At 36.9% G+C, this 8,144-nt stretch overlaps 1 long non-coding RNA gene across 1 annotated transcript; it reads left to right on the top strand.

Moving 5' to 3' along the window:
• Nucleotides 1-518: 518 nt before the first annotated feature.
• Nucleotides 519-7,431, top strand: LOC118500260. The gene is made up of 3 exons (XR_004902819.1): nt 519-641; nt 1,678-1,681; nt 7,420-7,431. It is a non-coding gene; the product is annotated as an uncharacterized LOC118500260 (long non-coding RNA).
• Nucleotides 7,432-8,144: the final 713 nt, after the last annotated feature.

Here is an 8,144-nt window from a genome sequence, read left to right on the forward strand (position 1 = left end):
AAAAAGGTACTGAATGAGAATACATCAGCATGAAAAATATATAGAAACTATCAGTAGGTAACAGGAGGAAATGATGAATACAGTTTCTTAACTGAAGAGCACAATAGAAGAAATTAAAAACAAGCTAAATGAAGCAGAAGATCAAATCAGCAACCTGGAGGAAAAGGTAGAAAAAGTTCCCAAAATAGCAATAAAATGAAAAAAAGACACAAAAAGAATGAAGTCGAGCTAAAGTAGCTGCAGGACAACAAGAAGCATAATAATAAAATATGTATAATAGGGATACCAGAAGGAGAAGAAAAGGAGCAAGGGATAGAGAACATGTTTGAAAAACTAATGATGGAAAACTTCCATAATTTGATAACAGAAAATAGTACACAAGTTCAGGAAACATAGATGGTCCCAATCAAGAGGAACTCAAAGAGGCCCACTCCAAGGCATTTCTAAATTAAAATGGCCAAATTAAAAGACAGAGAATTTTAAGGGCAGAAAGGGTGAAACAAAACAATACCCAAGGGAGTCCCCATAAAGCTTGCAGCTGATTTCTTAATAGAAACACTTCAAACCAGAAGGGAATGGCAAGAAATATTCCAAGTAATGAAAAGCAAAGGTCTGCAACCAAGAGTACTCTACCCAGTAAGGTTGTTATTTAAAATTGCAGGCTAAATAAGGAGTTCCCCAGGAAAAAGAAGGCTAAAATAATACACCTACACCAAAACCAGCACTGTAAGACATCCTAAAGGAACTTCTTTAAAAAGAAGAAAAAGAATGAGAGAGAGAGGAACATATGTATAAAGGAGAAAAATGACAATAAATAAGTGTCTATCAATATACCTTAAATGTGAATGTATTAAATGCTCTAATCTAAAAACATAAGGTATCTGAATTGATAAGTAAACATGACCTGCACATATGCTTCCTGAAAGAGACTGAACTGAGAACAAAAGACCTACAAAGACTGAAAATGAAGAGTTGGAAAAAAAATATTTCCAACAAATGGACAGGAAAGAAAAGCCTGTGTAACAATATTTATTTTATATAAAATAGATTCCAAAGCAAAGGCCATTGAAAAGAAACAGACAAGGTACTTCATAATATTGAAGTGACGAACTCATCAAGAAGACATAAACGTTGTAGAAATGTATGCACCCAACATGGCAGCACAAAATATGCAAGGTATATCTTTGTGGACTTCAAGAAACAAAAAGACAGCAACACACTTATAGTAGAAAATTTTACCACCCCAATGTCAACAATGAATAGATCTATCAAAGAACCAAGGAGGATACTGTGGCACTGAATGACACTTTAGATCAAATAAACTTAATTGATATATACAGAATCTTTCACCCCGAAGAAGCAAAATACACACTATTTTTCAAATTCCAATGGAACATTTTCACAGACTACATGATAGTACCACAATACAAGTCTCAACAAATTCAAAAAAATTGAAATTATATCAACCATTTTTCCCTACCACAATAGCTTGAAAGTAGAAACCAAACAAAAGGAAAAAAAAAACAGTGAACTTCATGGAGACTGAATAACATTTTGTTAAACAATGAATGGGTTAATAATGAGATGAAGGAAGAAATCAAAAAGTTTCTGGAGACAAATGAAAATAAACACACAACAACCCCAACTTATGGGAAACAGTGAAGGCAGTCTTGGGAGGAAAGTTCATATGTAGCAAGACAGGCCTACCTAAAAATGATAGAAATTTCCAAATAAATAACCTAATACTAATCTACAAGAACTAGAAGAGCAATAATAAACAAAGTCCAGAGAGATTAGAAGGAAGTAAATAATCAAGATCAGAGCATAATTAATTGACATAGAGACTAAAAGAACAATCCAAAGGATCAATAAAGCCAGGATCTGGTTCTTTGAAGAGATAAAAAAAAAAATTGACAAGGCTTTAACCATATTCATCAAGGAAAAATAAAGAGGGGAGTCAAACAAATAAAACCAGAAACAATAGAGGAGAAATTACAAATGATATTAGAGAAATACAAAGGATTATCATAAATTAGAGGGGAGGGAATTTCAGGGGAAGGGGGAAGGGTTTGAAGGACTAGTATAAAGGGCACGTGGACAATAACAAGAGGGAGTGGAGATGGGAGAGAGGTGGGGAGGGATGGTGGGTGGGCTGGGGTGGTGGTAAAGGGCAGAAAACTGTACTTGAACATTAAACTTAATTTTTTTTAATTTTATTTTAATCATTGTTCAAGTACAGTTTTCTCCCTTTTACTCCCATTCCATCCGACCCACCCAACCCTCACTACTTCCCTCCCATTACCACCCTCCCCTAGTTTTTCTCCATGTGTCCTTTAAATTTGTTTCTGTAAACCCTACCCATTCCCCCCTGAAATTCCCTCTTCTCTACCCTCTGGTCACTGTCAGTCTGTCCCCTATTTCAGTGTTTCTGGTTATATTTTGCCTGTTTCTTTGTTTTGTTTTTTAGGATCCTGTTAAAGGTGATATCATGTGGTGTTTGTCTTTCACTGCTGGCTTGATTCACTTAGCATAATGCTTTCCAGCTCCATCCAAGCTGTTGCAAAGGGTAGGAGCTCCTTCTTTCTTTCTGCTGCATAGAATTCCATTGTGTAAATGTACCATAGTTTTTTGGTCCATTCATTTACTGATGGGCATCTAGGTTGCTTCCAGCACCTAGCTATTGTAAATTGTGCTGCTATGAACATTGGGGCGCAAAGGTTCTTTTGTATTGGTGTTTTGGTGTTCTTAGGATATAGTCCCAGCAGTGGAATTGCACAGTCAAAAGGCAGATCCATTTTTAGTTTTCTGAGGAAGTTCCATACTGCTTTCCATAGTGGTTGTACCAGTCTGCAGTCCCACCAACAGTACACTAGGGTCCCCTTTTCTCCACAACCTCTTCAACACTTGTTGTTTGTTGCTTTGTTTATGATGGCCATTCTGACTGGTGTGAAGTGGTATCTCATTGTGGTTTTAATCTGCATCTCTCTGATAGCTAGTGATATTAAATACCGTTTCACATGTCTTTGGGTTTTCTGTATGTCCTCCTTGGAGAAGTGTCTGTTGAAGTCCTTTGCCCATTTTTTTAATTGGGTTACTTGTCTTCTTAGAGTGGAGTCATGTAAGTTCTTTATATATTTTGGAGATTAAACCCTTGTCTAAGGTATCATTGCCAAATATGTTTTCCCATACAGGTGGTTCTCTTTTTATTTTGATACTGTTTTCTTTAGCTGTGCAAAAGCTTTTTATTTCGATGAGGTCCTATTTGTTTATTCTTTCCTTTATGTCCCTTGCTCTAGGAGACATGCAGTAAAAAAGTTTCTGTGTGAAATATCTGAGATTTTCCTGCCTAAGTTCTCTTCTAGGACTTTAATGGTGTCACGGTTTATATTTAAGTTTTTTGTCCACCTTGAATTTATTTTTATATAAGGTGGAAGTTGGTGCTTGAGTTTCATTTTTTTGCATGTAGCTGTCCTGTTCTCCCACCACCATTTGTTGAAGAGGCTATTTTTACTCCATTTTACGTTGTTGCCCCCTTTGTCAAATATTAATTGACCATAGAGACTTGGGTTTATTTCTGGGCTCTCTGTTCTGTTCCATTGGTCCATGTGCCTGTTTTTCTGCCCAGTACCAGGCTGTTTTGATTGCAGTGGCCTTGTAGTATAGTTTAGTGTCAGGTATTGTGATCCCTCCTACTTTGCTTTCTCAAAATTGTGGGGTCATTTATGGTTCCATATAAATTGTTGGTTCCATATAAATTGGTTTTTGCCTTTGCTTTCATTTATCTGATGTATTACATTTACTGATTTGCAAATATTGTACCATCTTTTCATCCCTGGAATGAATCCACTTGGTCATGGTGTATGATCTTTTTAATGTATTGTTGGATGCGGTTTGCCAGTATTTTGTTGAGGATTTTAGCTTCAGTGTTCATCAGTGATATTGGCCTGAAGTTTTCTTTCTCTGTTGTGTCTTCATCTGGTTTTGGAATTAGGATGATGTTGACCTCATAAAAAGAGTTTGGGAGTCTTCCATCTATTTGGATTTTTTGAAATAGTCTGTGAAGGATAGGGGTTAGCCCTTCCTTAAATGCTTTGTAGAATTCTCCTGTGAAACCATCTGGTCCAGGGCTTTTGCATGTTGGGAGTTTTTCGATTACTGCCTCAATTTCTTTTGCTTTTATTGATTTGTTCAGGCTTTCTGCTTCTTTTCCATTGAGTTTTGGAAGATTATATTTTTCTAGAAATTTCTCCATTTCACCTAGGTTTTCAAATATCTTGGCATACAGTTCTTCGTAGTAATTTCTTACAATCCTTTGTATTTCTGTAGTATCTGTTGTAATCTCTTCTCTTTCATTCCTGATTGTGTTTATTTGGGTTTTCTCTTTTTTTCTTGATGAGTCTGCTTGAAGGCTTGTTGATTTTGTTTATCTTTTCAAAGAACTAGCTCTTGGATTCATTGATCCTTAGAATTGTGCTTTTAGTCTCTGTGTCATTTAATTCTGCTCTGATCTTCGCTGTTTCCTTCCTTCTACTTGCTCTGGGCTGTCTTTGTTGTTATTCCTCGAGTTCTTGTAGATGTAGGGTTAGGTTGTTTGTTTGGAATGTTTCTAACTTTTTTAGGTGGGCCTTTATTGCTATGAACTTCCCTCTCACGACTGCCTTGGCTGTGTCCCATAAGTTTTGGGTTGTTGTGAGTTTGTTTTCATTTGTTTCCAGAAACCTTTTGATTTCTTCCCTAATATCATTCTTGACCCATTCATTGTTTAATAGCATGCTATTTAATCTCCATGAATTTGAGTGTTTTGGGTTTTTTTCCTTGGGGTTGGTTTCTAGCTTCAGTCCCTTGGGATCCAAGAAAATGCTTGGTATGATTTCAATATTTTTGAAATCGTTGAGGCTTGTTTTGTGTCCTATCATGTGATCAGTCTTTGAAAATGTTCCATGTACATTTGAAAAGAATGTGTATTTTGCTTCTTTGGGATGGAGGGTTCTGTATATATCAGTAAAGCTCATTTCATCTAGGGTATTGTTCAATGCCACAATATCTTTGTTGATATTTTGTTTGGAAGATGGATCTGTCCATTTTTGATAGTGGGGTGTTAAAATCCCCTACAATAATTGTGTTGCTGTCAATATCTTTCTTGAAGGCCTCTAAGATTTTCTTTATGTATTTGGGTGCTCCTGTGTTGGGTGCATATATATTTACAATATTTATGTCTTCTTGGTGGATTCTTCCCTTGAGTATTATAAAATGACCTTCTGGGTCTCTCTTTATGGTCCTTCTTTGAAAGTCTATTTTTTCTGATATGAGTATTGCTACCCTGGCTTTTTTTTTTTTTTCCTGTCCATTTGCTTGGATAATTTGTTTCCAGCCCTTCACTTTCAGCCTGTGCAGGTCTTTTTTTCCTTAGGTGGGTCTCTTGTGTGGGTCATGTTTTCTTATCCAATCAGCTATTCTATGTCTTTTGGTTGGAGCATTTAATCCATTTATGTTTAAGGTTATTATTGACAGATACTTATTCATTGCCTTTTATGTACATGTGTTTCTCTCTCACTCTCTCTTTTCCTTTCTTTCCTTAAAATGGTCCCTTTAGCATGTCTTGCAGAGCTGGTTTAGTGGAGGTGTATTCTTTTAGACTTCTTTTGTCTGAGAAGCTTTTTATTTGGCCTTCTATCTTGATTGAGAGACTTGCTGGCTAAAGTTGCCTTGGTTGCAGACCTCTGGTTCTCATTACTTGGAATATTTCTTGCCATTCTCTTCTGGCTTGGAGTGTTTCCATTGAGAAGTCAGCTGTTAGCCTTATTGGGGCTCCCTTGTATGTTACTTCCTGGTTCTCTCTTGCTGCCTTTAAGATTCTCTCTTTGTCTTGAAATTTTGCCATTTTAATTATGATGTGTCTTGAGGTGGGTCTCTTTGGGTTCCTCTTGATTGTGACTCTCTGTGTTTCCTGGATTTGTGTGACTTTTTGTCTCATCAAATTAGGGAAGTTTTCCATCATTACTTTTTCAAATAGGTTTTCTACCCCTTGGTCTTCTCCTTCTCCTTATGGTATCTGTATAATACAGATATTATTATGTTTCATATTGTCTTGTATTTCTCTTTATCCCTCTTCATTCTTTCTGAGCCTCTTTTCCTTTTTTTTTCTCTTTCTGGGTGTTTCCTTCTGCTTTGTCCTCTAGCTCAATGATCCGATCTTCTGCTTCATCAATCCTGCCTTTCATTCCTTCTACTGTGTTCTTCAGTTCAGAAATTGTATTCTTCATTTCCTCTTGGCCCTTGTTGAGAGTTTCTATTTCCTTTTTCATGCTGATGTAGTTTTCAGTGAGGTCATTGTAGCTTCCCTGTAGTTTCTGGTAGGTCATTGTGAGCTCATTGAGCTTCCTGACAATCATTGTTTTGAACTCAATATCTGATAGTTGAATTGCCTCTATTTCATTTAGCATTCTTTCTGAGGCTTCCTCCTTTCCTTTCATTTGAGGATTGTTTCTTTGTTTTCCCATTGTTTGTGTGACTCTTCTTGTTAGCCTCAGCTTCTTATATTGATCTGTTCTGGCTCCCTTGGTTGGTGGTGTGAACTTCTTTAGTAGAATAGCAGTGAGTTTCAGTGGTGCAATTTCCTTGATCTCCCAGCTCACTGGTCTTGGGCTGTCATTTAAGTTGGCTTTGTGTTTGCCTTTGGGTTCTGATTGTTGTTGGGTCTTTCTTTGGTGGTTCCTTCCCACCAGCTGGTTAAATGAGGGTCACTCTGTCCACCACCTCCTGTATTTTGTTGTGCTGGTGAGGGCAGGTTGTGTTGAAGCTGGTTCTTCCGTGTGTATAAGGTTTAAAGAATTCTTGTTCGGTTGTATTGTGTACTGTCTCTACTATTTAGTTGTATTTCCAGGTAGGTCCTGTATTGAGGTTGGTGTGGTTACTACTCCCTCCTTCACCTTCTTCTGTTGTTATCTGTTAGTGGTTCCTTTGTTTTTGCGTTTCCTCTTCCAGTGGGTGTCATGGTGTTTACCACCTCCACCTATTCTTTTTTGTAATCAGTTGGAGGGGGAAGGCAAAATGGTTTAAGACAGCAACAGAGAATTCTATGCTATTTACAGTAGTAGCAACTAGGGAAGAGATAGGAGATCCTTTAACTATGTATAGTGTTAACTGTGATCTTGCACCCAGCTAGCTGATTTTTAGAAAGGATGGAAAGAAGATAAGACTTTTGTTGGGGAAGGAAGGATTGTGAGTTGGATCTATAAAGCAGGGAGATTGTGGGAGGTCATATTCTGAGGTAAGGTGAGAGTAAAGGATAGTAAATATGTGTACTGTGTGAGAAAATAGAGTTAACCATTACAGTAACAGAGTTCAGGAAACTTTGAAATGGGCTAAGATCTGGGGGGTGGGGTGTTGTGAAGTAATTACAACTGCATGGAACAGCAGTCATTTACAATAATATTATGGCAACAATCATATGACAGAATCTATGAGATCAAGGTAACAAGAATAGGGAGTACAGAACCTCGAGTAGTGTGCTAATGGGACACAGGTGAGTTAAAGGACAGTAGATTAGCAATACAGTATGGAAAGAGATATCAGGGGAAAGCTTTCAGGTCATACAATATATCTAGCCTAGCAAAGCAAACTATACAAAAAGAAGAGGGATATAAAAATACTATTTAAAAACGATGTAGGAATACTGGAAAAAAAATAATAATACATATATGCAATAACTTGCAGGTTCTCTGTAATAGCAGAGTGAAATTTATCTCATTGTCCCAGCTGTTGTGATGCCCCTTCTTTGGGTTCAACTTTGGTCTTTTCACAGATCCAGGATTTTGTCTCACTTGTAGGTATTTAGAAAAAATTTAAAAAAGTAAAAATAGAAAAGGCAGATGAAGGAAAGAAGAAGAGATAAAATTGGAGGACAGGAAGGAGGAAGGAATAAAACAAGAAATCAGGAAAGAGAGGAAAAAGAAATCAAAGAAGAATAAAAACAATAAAAATTAAAAAAAGTAATAATTGCTAAAAAAATGGAATCACATTAAAAAGTCTCTTGGTTTCAAAGTGTCCAAACTGGTTTTTCTGCTCTTTCTGGCTGTGGCACGCTGAAAGGTGATTGGTATGGCTTTTCTTCTTCAGCTAGAGGAGCTCACAATGGCTCCTCA

This window comes from Phyllostomus discolor, chromosome 1 (genome assembly GCF_004126475.2).
Source record: "Phyllostomus discolor isolate MPI-MPIP mPhyDis1 chromosome 1, mPhyDis1.pri.v3, whole genome shotgun sequence".
NCBI classification, from domain to species: Eukaryota; Metazoa; Chordata; class Mammalia; order Chiroptera; family Phyllostomidae; genus Phyllostomus; species Phyllostomus discolor.